This window comes from Henckelia pumila, unplaced genomic scaffold (assembly GCF_033568475.1).
Source record: "Henckelia pumila isolate YLH828 unplaced genomic scaffold, ASM3356847v2 CTG_461:::fragment_3, whole genome shotgun sequence".
Lineage (NCBI taxonomy): Eukaryota > Viridiplantae > Streptophyta > Magnoliopsida > Lamiales > Gesneriaceae > Henckelia > Henckelia pumila.
Window position 1 is genome coordinate 1902917 of NW_027331831.1, and position 13548 is coordinate 1916464.

Consider the following 13548-nt stretch of genomic DNA (forward strand, 5'->3'; position numbering starts at 1 on the left):
ATTGAGCAAAACAACCAACGTCAAAAGCAAAAATTAAATTTTTTTTATCAAGATAAATTATATTTTAATTTTTTAAAATTAAATTATATTTTTATCTATATTTTAAAATTTTTATGTCAAATATTTTATCATTTATAATATCATCTTATTTTTTGAATATTCAATATTTTCTCTATCTATAATTTTAAATTAAATAATATTTTTTTTATTTTTTAATTTTATGATATCTTTAATATTTTTGAAAATATCTTTTGGGCTTGAAAATTTGTTTTATTTCTATTTATGTCACTTTTTTGTTTATATATATATATATATATATATATATATATATATATATATACTAAACAACCACATTAAAAAAAAATTGTTTGATCACTATAAATAGTACTTTAATTTTTTTTAAATTAAATCATATTTATATATATATATATTTTAAAATTTTTAAATCAAATATTTTATCACTAATAATATTATTTTTTTAAACTTCAATATTATCTCTATCTATACTTTTAAATTTAACCATATTTATTTTCAAATTTAATGATTAATGATAATGTTTTTACTATTTTTATAAATTACTTTTGAACGAAAAACTATTTTTAGCAGACTTTTATTCTTTTATATAGATATAGATTAATAATATTATTTTTAAATCTTTGTTGTGTATATACATAATTGATAGTCAAAACACCGGCTATAAGAAAAATTTCAATTTTGTTAAATCAAGAAAAATAATTTTTTTAATTTTTTTTAAAAAATCACTCGTATTTTAAATATATTTTAAAATTTTTGGATAATATACTTTATCACTTATAATATAATATTTGTTTTATTTTGAATATTATCTTTACCTAGTTTAAATTCAACAATATCTTTATTTTATCTATGCAATATTTTTACTAATTTTAGAATAAACTTTAGGCGGGAAAATGTTTGTTTTCTTTTTTTAGCATACTTTCTTGTTTTTATATATATATAGATTTCTGTTCTTCCTCCCATCGTCTTGCTCGCTTCCTTCTACGCCAAAAATCGTTGCCCAACACCAGCTCTATCATCCTCCAATCTCGTCTCGTCTGCTTTCCTTTTTCTACGTTGATCGAAATTATAAGTACGTGCATTTGTTTTTTTTTTTATGGTTATTTAATTGCGATTTCTTTGTCGTGACCGAATTGTTCAAACCTCTGTTCTTCTTCGTCGTTGCCCCCGCATTCGATTACCCGAACAAGTTCTCGGAGGTAACGTTCTTGATCGATCAACCAATGCTTTTTTTTTTTTTTTTGAAAAAATAAATGAATAAATTTTCAAAAAAAGAAGAGAAAAACAACATAATAGGCTTGGTTGGTTTTAGGAGGTGGATTTCTCGGCCCCCTGTGTTAAACTTTACTTGTTGGATAGAGCCTGAGCTTCATTAATTCATTTGGGCCCAGAAGAATTTAGATGGCCCATATTATTATGGACATAACCCAATTTATTCGGGTGGTCCACAATTAAGCAGCCAATAAAGCGCCGGTCGGATTTGTGGCTCAGCATCCACCAATGTTTTGCAGCACCAAAAACTCGCGAGAATGGAGAACATAGTTCTTCCATGTAAAACTATACCCCTTGGAATACCTGAAACTTTGCGATTTCCGCACAAGATCTCTTTCAGAAGGCCCAGTTCAGCTGAAGATTTCGAATTGAAGCAGCTCTGCAAGCAAGGACGCCTCGGTGAAGCTATTGCCTATTTGGATTCCATTGCTTTATCATGGTCGAAGGTACGACACAACACTTTATCGTACTTGATTCAATCGTGCATTCATTCTCGTTCAATAAGGCTATGTTCCGAGCTGTATGCCCGTGTCAGGGAATGGCTAAAACGAAAACCTGACCCGTTTCTTGAAGGCAAGTTAGTTGGCATGTTTGCGAAGTGTGGTTCCCTAGATGATGCATTTCAAGTATTTGATGAAATGGTTGAAAGGAATTTGTATGCGTGGTCTGCTGCCATTGGCGCCTGTTCAAGAGAGAAGAGGTGGGGTGAAGTGTTGGACCTATTTTATTCGATGATGATTGAGGGTGATGCGTTTCCTGATAATTTCTTGTTTCCCAAAATTTTACAGGCGTGTGGAAAGTGTGGGGATGTCGATACAGGGAGATTGATACATGCTATGACAATTAAACTTGGGATGAGTAGAGAACTGCATGTGAGTAATTCTATTATTGCTGTCTACGCGAAATGTGGATGGTTGAGCTGTGCTGAGAAGTTTTTTGGAAGATCAGAAGTGAATGATATAGTTTCTTGGAATGCAATAATTACAGGGTATTGCCTGCAGGGAAAGATGGATGATGCACTTAGATTTTTTAACTTGATGTGCAAAGATGGTGTTGAGCCGGGGATGATCACTTGGAATATAATGATTTCAAGCTATAACAATGCAGGAAAGTGTGATGAAGCGATTGAAATGATGAATGAGATGGAGAGTTATGGTCTTATGCCCGATGTTTTCACTTGGACTAGTATGATTTCTGGACTTGCGCAGAATGATAAGGGGGCGGAGGCATTACGTTTGTTTCAGAAGATGCTTTCATCAAGAGTTGAACCAAATGGGGTTACTCTATTGAGTGCCATATCAGCATGTTCATCTTCAAAAGATCTTAGGAAAGGAAAGGAAGTTCATTTACTTGCCATCAAGTTGGGATATGCTGAAGATGTGTGGGGAATTCCCTCGTTGACATGTATTCCAAGAGTGGAAAACTTCGGGCAGCTCGCCAGGTTTTTGATATGATATCAGAAAAAGATGTGTATTCGTGGAACACAATGATAAGAGGATATTGCCAAGCTGGATACTGTGGTGTAGCACATGAGCTCTTTAAAAGAATGCAAGAATCAAGCATAAAGCCCAACGTAATTACGTGGAATGTGATGATCACGGGTTACATTCATAATGGAGATGTGGATCAGGCCGTGGATCTTTTCCAGAAGATGGAAAAGGATGGGGGAATTCATCGGGACACTGCATCTTGGAATGCTCTTATTACTGGTTTCTTGCACAATGGCTTGAAAAATAGAGCACTGCAGATTTTCCGGATGATGCAGTCTGTTGGTTACAAACCCAATTCAGTTACTATTTTGAGCATCTTGCCGGCATGTGCAAATTTGGTTTTTGTGAAAAAGTTGAAAGAGATCCATGGTTGTGCTTTGAGGAGAAATATAGACTCTGATGGTTCGGTTGTGAATTCTCTCATAGACACTTACTCGAAATCGGGGATGTTGAAATATGCGGAAGTCATATTCGATGGAAAGTCATCAAAAGATATTGTGACGTGGAACACAATGATTGCTAGTTATTTTGCGCATGGGCGTTTTATGAAATCAATTGAGCTCTTTGAAATGATGTTGCAACAGCAATACAGACCTAACAGAGGTACATTAGGGGGTGTGATTTCGGCTTATGGTCGTGCCAAAATGGTTGATGAAGGGTTGCTAGTCTTCTTGAAGATGAGTGAAGATTATCAGGTTTTACAAAGTTTAGACCTTTACATGGCTGTGGTAAATTTATATGGTCGTTCAGGGATGCTCGATGATGCATTGAACTTTATCAGGGGAATGCCCATAGAGCCTGATGTCTCTATTTGGTCTGCTTTTTTTGCTGCCTGCCGGGCACATGGGAATGTTAAGTTGGCAATTTACGCAGGAGAGAGGTTACTTGAACTTGAACCAGGAAATGCTTTCATTCACAGGGTAGTCGTACACCTATATAACTTGGTTGGAATTTCCAAGGATTCTTCCTATATAAAAGCATCCGAAATTAGGAAAGATTCAACGAACCTATGGGTCTGAGCTAGATCGAAGATAAAAACACGGTTCATATGTTTAGTTCTGGTAATCTTGGCCAACTTGATGATAAATCTATACTTTCTTGGATAAAAAAGGAAGAATTAAGAACCAAGGGGACAAAATACTATGACGTGCTCGTCATTCCGGAAGAAGAAAAAAAAGAAATGAATGGAGTTCACAGTGAGAAACTTGCATTAGCTTTTGCTCTCATCAAATCTGCTCAAAGGTCTCGAAGTATAAGGATAGTCAAGAACTTGAGGACGTGTGAGCAATGCCATGGATTTGCCAAATCAGTTTCTGAAACGCATGGGTGTGAAATATACTTAAGTGATCCAAAATGCTTGCACCATTTCGAAAACGGGGTCTGTTCGTGTGGCGATTACTGGTAGATTGATCATATAGGACCGTACACCTTCACCCACTGCTGTTCCGCAAGAAGCACTCTCGATGAGGTAAATATGTATATATTTTGCATTGTAAATTGAGGAGGCTTGTAGATAAAACTGTACCCAAAGTTTTGTCTATGGCTCCTAGGCTTTCCATGAAAATACAGTGGTGTAATGGCACTGGCTAAGTATGTTGTTTCTGAATGTAGCTTTTCTTTGTAGATAAGAAATGAATGCATAATGTTATAACTGTTGTAAGCAAAGCAATAATTTTTCTTTTTTGTGAGGATGAATGATAATACAAAGGCTTGAGCCGAGGCACAAAGAGGCACCAAATGGATTATTGAACAAATATATGTGCTATTAATTTACATTTACTCGTATTTTGTTCAGATAATTTATAAATGTAATCATGCTGACGGATCTAGCTTAGGCCAATCCTAGGCTACAGCCCACCCCAAATTCTTTTTTATTACATATATAAGTTGTTTTACTTAATCCAATAAAATTTACTTTTTACACCGGAAGCCTATGTGCACAACTTCATTTTTGGGTGGAAAATTGCATTGTAGTCCTGCATATTTGTCATTTTACGATTTTTATTCTCTGTGTTAGGAAATTTCAGTTTTAGTCACTCAATTTTTTTGGTATTCTAGTCTTTTTTTATTGGAAGTGCTAATGTGGCAATATACACTCCAGTGTTAGCAGTACTGCATTGTTTCCATGTCAGAGCCAAGTCGGAACAAAGATGAAAGTTGCAAAAAAAAAATCAAAGATAACAGATTAAAATTGAAATTTGACAACATAGAGGATCAAAATCCTAAAGACAAACATATAGGATTAAAAACACAATTTGTCTATTTTTTGTGAGTAGTACAATGTAATGACTTTTTTTTATACTACCTACGTCCCAATTATATTGTCCACGTTTTTTTTTGTTTGTCCCAAATATATAGTAATATACCATATTTAGTAATATTTTTTTACACTTCTTTACTAATATACCCTTATTAACTACACCTTGAAAATTGTGCAATCATTTTTTAATGAGAGAATTTTTAAAATAGCCTTATACAAGTATCTATAATCAATTTTGGCCTTAATTTAGCTATTTTTTCAAATTAGACTTTTAATCATCCCAAGTTACAGATTTATCCCTTAAACCCTATTATCACTTATTATCACCGATTTATCATTCTTATTTTTTTCTCTTTGTTGCCACCAACAAAAAATTAAATCCAAGATACGAAATCTCATGTTTTGTGGTTTTGATTTTTTATTTATTCTTATATTTTATTTTAGTTTATTGAAAAAGTCACAAATTTCATTATATTATCTTCTCCCTCTCCCGGACTCTCACCGCCAACCATCAAATCAAATCAAGGGAGGTAATCTCTTTTTCTTTTTGCATCATTTTTTATGTGTTTTTATATCATGTTTTAATGTATTGAAAATTCATGATGAATATCAGATTATATAATTTTTTATGTAATATTGATAAGTATATGACACAAAGCTAATTGTTAGAGTAATGTTATCTACGTGCAGTAACTAGTAATTAGATAGTAGAGACTGATACATTGATATAGTTGTGGGGTTCGGCTCTATTAGCGGTGTTGAATCATATGCATATTGTGAAAAATATTGTGTTAATTTAAAATACATTTTAAACAATATTTTTACGAGCCAATTTTTTTTCTTCCAAATATAGTGTTGTAAATCTCTCTTAATTTATTGAGTGAGTTATAGTAATAGAATCTACTAATTTATAAAATGTTTAAAAGGATATTTTAGGATTTTAAGTATATGGAAAGGCTATACTGCAAAATATTTGATGAACAAGGCTATTTTTAAAAATATGGTTTGGAAGTAGGCTAGAATCCTTAAATTCTCTTTTTTAATATATTACATATGGATAAAATAGGAAGTTTATATAAAATTTACTTTCCCAATAAATTTTTCTTAATCTGTGTGAAAAACAAAATAGGAGAATGTATTTGGAACAGAGAGAGTAATATATAATTCATTGATTAAGTTCAACCCACCCCAACTCTAATTTATGAATCCGTCCCTGATCATGCATTTAAATATTCGTTTGCAATAATTAAGAGAAATGTGAAAATTTGGTTGAGTTGAGTGCTTGTGATTATTATTTTTAAGTTGACCATTGAAAATAAGTAATGTATTTTTTCAATAAGAAGAATATATGTTGATTTTGATTAGTACTTGGAGATCTATAATTTGAAGTCTAATATGGTATCATTCGAATAAAATATTCTTCTCAATTCCATGTCTCCCATGAAAGAGTGGGTGCTCGGTGAGCCAACTTGTGGCTAAGGGCTTTGATGACTCTTTGTATAAATAATCTTTTGTTTAATATAATTTACACTTTTATTAATGGCAATGACTTTATCTTTCTTCATATTGTTATATTGTGATATACTATTGTTGTTTTGATAAAGACCTTGAATATACTATAGTGTATGTAAGATGTGGTAGTGCATGGGGATGACTATCATGAAACACATCTTATAGTCACTGTATATTCTAAACAGTTCCTAGTCGATTGAGCCGTCCGTTAATAAGGATAAGGATCGCTCGAGATTGAGACTAGCATTTGCGATGCCGAGTACCACGTTTCATTGGTATGGAACATAGAGATGTTCAAAGCATGCAAATGGATATTCATACGATGAATGATCGAACTACCCTATCCGGACTTTCCAAGTGGTTATCACTTATCGAGTGGATAAAGTCCGCGGTTTTGGTTGTACACCATTAGTCCTTACTACTTGAAACATCATTGAGACTTTATATGCTAGTACTGTACTTTGACTCGTTTACCGACTCTATTGGGGTCATCAGGTGTCGGGATTGGGTACAATTACGACACATATAGGAGTCGATGCTTTGTTGTCAAGGATTCACCACATACTTGCTAGTGTGGATATCCTATGCAATCTGAGGAGATATTAGTGTGACGAATCTCTGGCCAGAGTACATGATGTGTTTTAAGAAATAGTTTCTTAGTAGCACATGCGATGTCACTATTTGATCTTCAAGATGTATTGCATAGTTATCGAATCTCGAACGACTCTCGATTTACCAATTATGGAGACATTGCTCAGGTGAGAATTTTACCAACTCTGTTTGGTTTCAAACAAAATAAATAAATAAAATATTTATGTTCTTACGTAATTTATTTAATAATTTGGTGGTTGGGTATTACTAGACTACTAGTAATGGGTGCTGATATATGCAATAGAAATAGAACAATATTGTTAGTTTATCTTAATAATAATTAATTATGAATTGTACAAAACCTTAAATTAATTATCATAATTTTGAGACGACTATATTTTTTTAATATATAAATAAATATAAAAGTCTACCATAATTGAATGTTAAGTTATTTGCGAAGTTCAGGATACTTCTTTAACATTTGATTTATTCGCAAATATTAAAATTAATTCAAACCTCAATCGAGGGGAAAAAATAATTTAATTAATACGACAAGCTGGTTCAATCTAATCCAGTTGTGTGGGGAAGGGAAATTGGGATTTTGTAATCTTGATAATTTTAGTTTAACACGAAATTAGGATTGAATTTGCATTTAATCACATATATTAATTGACTAGCTGGAAATGCAAATGGAAATGGAAAGGCTCTACTTAATTATACGTCGACATTTTCCAACAAATGTTATCAAATTAATGATGGTTTTGGACTTGTGATTTGTCAACATTGGTAGACACAATTTTGTGGAATATATTATTCAATTTTAATTGTGTAATTGTGTTAACATTGCTCTTTTTTTCCCCCAGTCAATTCGAATTCTTTTATACTATCAAAAATAAATTTTTTTTTATCTAGTACCAATTCAAACTTTCTTGAACCAAAGCAAGAACAAAATGGCATGATAGAATTGGGTCTTGATATCAAATAAAATTATTGAAGTTTTAAGCGTATTATATGTGTAAAGTCCTGAAAATAATAATTGAAACCTCCATTCTTTCTGTTCAAAAGAATATATACATTATGTGGTTTGTAACATGACAGGTCTGGAGCAATGGGAGATCGAAGAAAGTTAGAGGAAGACCGATACCATGTTCGGGCGACGATTTAGGTCGCGTAACAATGTCTCTACTGGTTACCCTCCCGGTGGAAAGCATGGTGTCCCCTCGACCAGCTCCAAAAGTAGCCATTGAAGGTGGACACGATGGCAATGATGAAGAAAACGACCGCGACATCGAAGACGAAGACGCCGAGACTGAACCACAAGTGTTCCATTCGTTTCCTTTTGAAGATTACGCTTGGAAAGTATATCATGAACGTATTCTGCTCAAAGACCCACTCCTCAGATATAGAATTTAATTGATCAGTGTCATTGATGATAATTGGTGTGGTGTGGTGTGGCCTTGTTGTATTTAGTACCCAATGGATGTCTTATTATTTTAGTACATTTTTTGGTACATTGGTTAAACATGCATGAGATGGAGAGTACGTCCACTTTCAATTTTTGGATTATATAGACTTTTTGTCAATGCAAAATTTATTGGAAAATAAATGAATTTATATTATATTTATTTAATTTATTAAAAAATTGTAGGGTTTTTTTTTTTGAAGAGATTAAAAATAGGGATATATTAGTAAATTATTAATTTTTTTTTTACTAAATATGAAACAAGTTTATATATTTTAGACAAACGAAGAGGAAAATTTAGGAGCATATAAATTGTTAAATATAGAAACTGAATATAATGCAGTAGAGATCATTTGAAACCCCGTGCCGGCCTACTTCTAATATTTTTTTAAAAAGAACTCAAATAAAAAATCTAATAATAAATCATATCGAATAAATTAATACTATGAATAATGTTTAAAAATTTAAAATTTAACAACAGTCCAATTTGTTATTTTCGTTAAATCAAAGTTTTGTTATAATACCATTATTTGCTTTTTTAATTGTCATCGTAAACTTCATTACTTAATTTTGTCAATATTATTTATTGTTGTTTGGATTCGTTATAACCACCAAAGCATATAAGTTATAGCCAAAAAAATTTCAAACCAAACAGACGATAAACAAAGCATGTACGCTTAACATTTTCGTAGGGACCAAACGGAAATGTAAATATTTTTCTTCTACGTTTTGACCAAATTAACCATCGAGTGTGACTCCCATCATCGTAGCGTTTGACATAGTTTTTAATAATGAGGAAATACTTGTCAGCTTCGGCTTAAAAAAAACCGAGAATTGTTACGTACGAAAAGTACCTATAACAAACAAGCTGCAGTAGCCATTAGCTAAGCCTCTGGAACGTTTTGGGCATCACTTAATTTGCATCCCCCAGCAGCTACGGATCTTGAGCCGCCAAGAACCGGACGGTTTGAGCCGGTTTAAGCGTCTCCACAATCTTGATCACGGTTCTTTTCCTCAAAAAATCGGCACATTGCAGTAGACCCACCGTCCATGGAAGCAGCTAAATGTTCCATAGCCGAATCGAAGTTAGCCTCGTCCCCGTTACGTGGCCTTCCCACTGTCCTAGCCAATTCCACCATTGTTGGAGACACCTATATATATGGTCACAAGCAACATTAATAATAATTTAAATATTCATGGATATATATATTAGAATGAATGAATGAATAATATTAATATTATACCAACTCTAGCAAGTTCGTTCTTTTTCCTCTTGTTTGATCTGTGTCATCAAGTTGCATGTGTCAAATCCAACACATTGCTGATCACAATCCGAATAGCCAATCCCGGCCTGAATCCACAGATAGGTTCTCTCCAAGGAGCTAAACCAAGCCGGTGCGAACACCAGGAAAACATCCTCACCCGCAACTCTTCCCTTGGCTTCGTAATATTGGTTCCAATGAGCCATGACTTGTTGGATAAGCAACACGACAAAGTTCATGTATAAGCCACGGCTTCGATGCAAACAATACAACAATAGACGTGCCAAAACAGAGTCGAATCCAAGAATTTGGAAGGGGGTGGTTCGACGAGATTGTGCATTAGCTAGATTTTTTGCGATGAAACTTTACTTTCTAAGACAAATTAAAACATAAAATGGGACAACAAAGATATATAGATTCAAATATAACATTAAATCTTGCATACGTTAGCCAAAATTTAAAAATATAACAGGAAAACATGGGTAAAATGACAATACATTTGTTCAAATTGTATTTGGGGATAGGGTGAACAAAATTGTTTAAATTAACAAGTACTCTCACACAGGTACGAATAAGAAAGAAGAAATATCTAATCTGTTATCCCAGATCCCGTGTTCTCCAGATCTATGTCTCCCATCCCTGTATCTTCCTCCGCTTCACTATCTTCATCTCCACTAATCTCCTCGTTCTCGCGACCAAGCTTAGCCATATGCTCTGCGAGCAGTTTATCTTCTCGTTCACTCACCTAAATAAAACCAAACGAATTAAATGGTGGTGGCCATGATGAATATTCAATCAAGGTGAAAATTTTGAAACCGTAACAGAACATGCAAATGGAAACGATTTTTAGCGACAATCTGATGTGATATGGGAAAGTTGAAATTCTAATTTTGATAAATATAGTCATCCTCACCGCTCTAGGTGCTTCTTTGACAGTAAGTTTTCCTGAGTGTCGTGCAATCTCTTCTGTGCAAGCTTCAATGGCCTTGTTAAGTACAGATATATACCTTGTTCCTGCAATGCAAAAATGAAACTAATTTTATTGGTGACAGCTTTTTGAATCATCTCAAACATAAAGTTAAATATAGGGAAATACAGGAATTGATGATAACAAGGCACCTTAACATTCACCAATGGCAAAAGCAAATTTTATGTCATTCGCTGGTGATGTACACCAGTTGCATTGCTTAACAAACTTTGATGCTTACCATAGGATCGTGAGTATCAATATTGATCCAGAACTCATTGCTGCCCATGCATAAGGCAATATCAGATTATTAAGCGTAACATGCTTGTCTAGTAATTTACCTTGTCAAGAGTCTGGGTGTTGAGAACATATGCTGGAGGAGCAACAAGTTTAATTTTAACAGGGCAATCCTTGTTTCCTGCAGCTTCAGCTTTTCGCATCGCGTCCTGAAAAGCATTTGGGAGATATCAGTGGTACATAACACCAAAGAGAGATCCCAGTAATGCTACTAACCACGATAATAATAAAGTTTTAAAAAAAATTAAAAACAAAAAAAAAAGAGTCAGATGATTAATCATGGGAGTGAACCTTTATGTGCAGAACACCATCAAATTGAAAGCACTTCATTTCAATATCTGCACGAATTTTTAAAGGCTGTGGTGTCATTCTTCTCCTAATATTTTTAACTAAAGAGTCTTTTACATCCTCCGATAAAGCAGGAACAACCTTAGTTATCTGCAGGATTTCCAGATGGAAAATAATCATATACGTTGATCTCGTGAAGAATATGAGATTGAAATGAAAATGTATACTACCTCTTGTCCGTTAGGTCCGACTTCTTTTACTTCACGAGTAAGAGAGTCAAGCACGGAATCAGGATCATTGACAACTACTTTAAACGCCTGTAATTTAGAAATCAGTAAAACGTTTGTTACGGAATTAAATATTAAGTTGGCGCAAATATACAACATATACTATATTGATTGAACTTCTGAGCATCTCACCTCAAATGCATGACCATATTTCCTGTATAAAGGCCAGCCCACATGAATATAGAGGTCCTGCAACAAAAAATCATCTAAGCAAAGCTCATAATAGATTGTAAAATTAGTTCACTAGTCAAATAGTTCATTAATCGGGTAGCGCAACAAGCAGTATTAGCAAATCGTTTTGAGTTAATTGGTCAGTTGGCATAATTGATGCTCACACCTTTAAAAAGTACAGTGAGACCTTAACAACTCTACAAGTAACCAAAGGTAACCACAATTTAGTTCCATTGACCAATACCGAGCTCAAAATTCACAAAGTTGCAATTGGTCCTATTCAACAATAACAAGACAACCATATTCAGATTCAAATACCAAAAGCTATTCCCAGGAGATGTGTTAAACAGAGTGAAGCCTAGATCTAGTAAGTAGCCTACAAAGCTCTTCTAGAAAAGCTTCAAACTACCCATAACTGCATCCATATAAGTGTTGAATGTTCTCTGACAGTTCCTTGTAGTTTTTTTTCTTCCCTTTCTTCTCTTTCACCATTTTTTTTACAAGTTTCACGGCATACTTTGCCTATAAATAGCTACTTACACCTATTTCGTTGGGATAAAATTTACAAATCACAAGCATGCTGCCAAAGGCAAAATCAAGTTAATTATTTGGAGTCAAGCAACATATCAGTAGAAGTAGCAAACAAACATGAGACTAAAATAGAAAATGCAAAACACAAACTCCCTAACCGATGTTTATTAGCAAGGAAAATAACAACAAAAAATGATACAAAAACATAGAACATTCCCCAATGGACTCGTTGGCAGTATTTCAAAAGCACTGAGCTAAAATCAATTTAAAGGTGCATCTTTTTATTCAAATAAGAAAACAAAAGAATAGAAATGAAAAGGAAAACTTTGAAATAAAAATTTCAACAGATACAATCCAATTTAAAGATAACCTCAAGATCAATCTTCATTGTCTCCGCCACATGTCGCATTATGGAATGGACAAGCTTGCTCTTGTTAAATCTCTCCTCGCACGCCTGGATATCCTCTTCAGAAACTCGCCTCTTGCTGAGATCAATGTAACGTTCTTGATCGATCAACCAATGTTCGAAAAACAGCTGGAATGACTGAGCATCCGAGGTGTTTGAATATGATCCAAGAGAGACATGATTCCCGGAGGCCAATTAGGATATGGATTTGGGCAAAACTTTGAGAAGACGGGATGCTTCGGAATATGGGCATCCGAAGCTGGGTTTTCGAAGGGTGGGATCAAGAAACGGTGGATTTCGAAGGTTTACAAGTCGGTTGCAAAAGGGTTGATGGAAGCGTAGAAGATTATTAATTATGAGCGGCGGCGGAGGAGAATTGTGGGGGAAGAACTGCAAGCACTGTGAATTGATGGGGGAAGAACGGAATTATGCGGTGGAATTATGCGGTGGCCGCCTCAATTTAATTTTTGAAGCTATCTTTATTTAAACATAATATTTATAACCATATACTTGTTCCCACATCTAGAATTCAATAAATAATTTGTTATTTATAAATCACTTTTCACAATTGTTTGTTTGCCGGGCTCAGTCGCGAGGGCCTGTAACCATAGCTGGGGCAATAAAGTGGAGGTGAATGAAGCCGTGCCCACTATCTTCAAAGAAGAACCTTGAGCCCAGACTTGACCGCTGATAGCTGGCGACAGAGCGCAAGGAGG

General features: G+C 34.1%; 2 pseudogenes; one reads left to right on the top strand and one right to left on the bottom strand.

The window, feature by feature from the left end:
* The first annotated feature begins 1565 nt into the window (after positions 1–1565).
* LOC140872323 (pentatricopeptide repeat-containing protein At1g19720-like) lies at positions 1566–4350 on the top strand (annotated as a pseudogene).
* Positions 4351–10296: 5946 nt separating this feature from the next.
* LOC140871484 (eukaryotic translation initiation factor 2 subunit alpha homolog) lies at positions 10297–13027 on the bottom strand (annotated as a pseudogene).
* Positions 13028–13548: the final 521 nt, after the last annotated feature.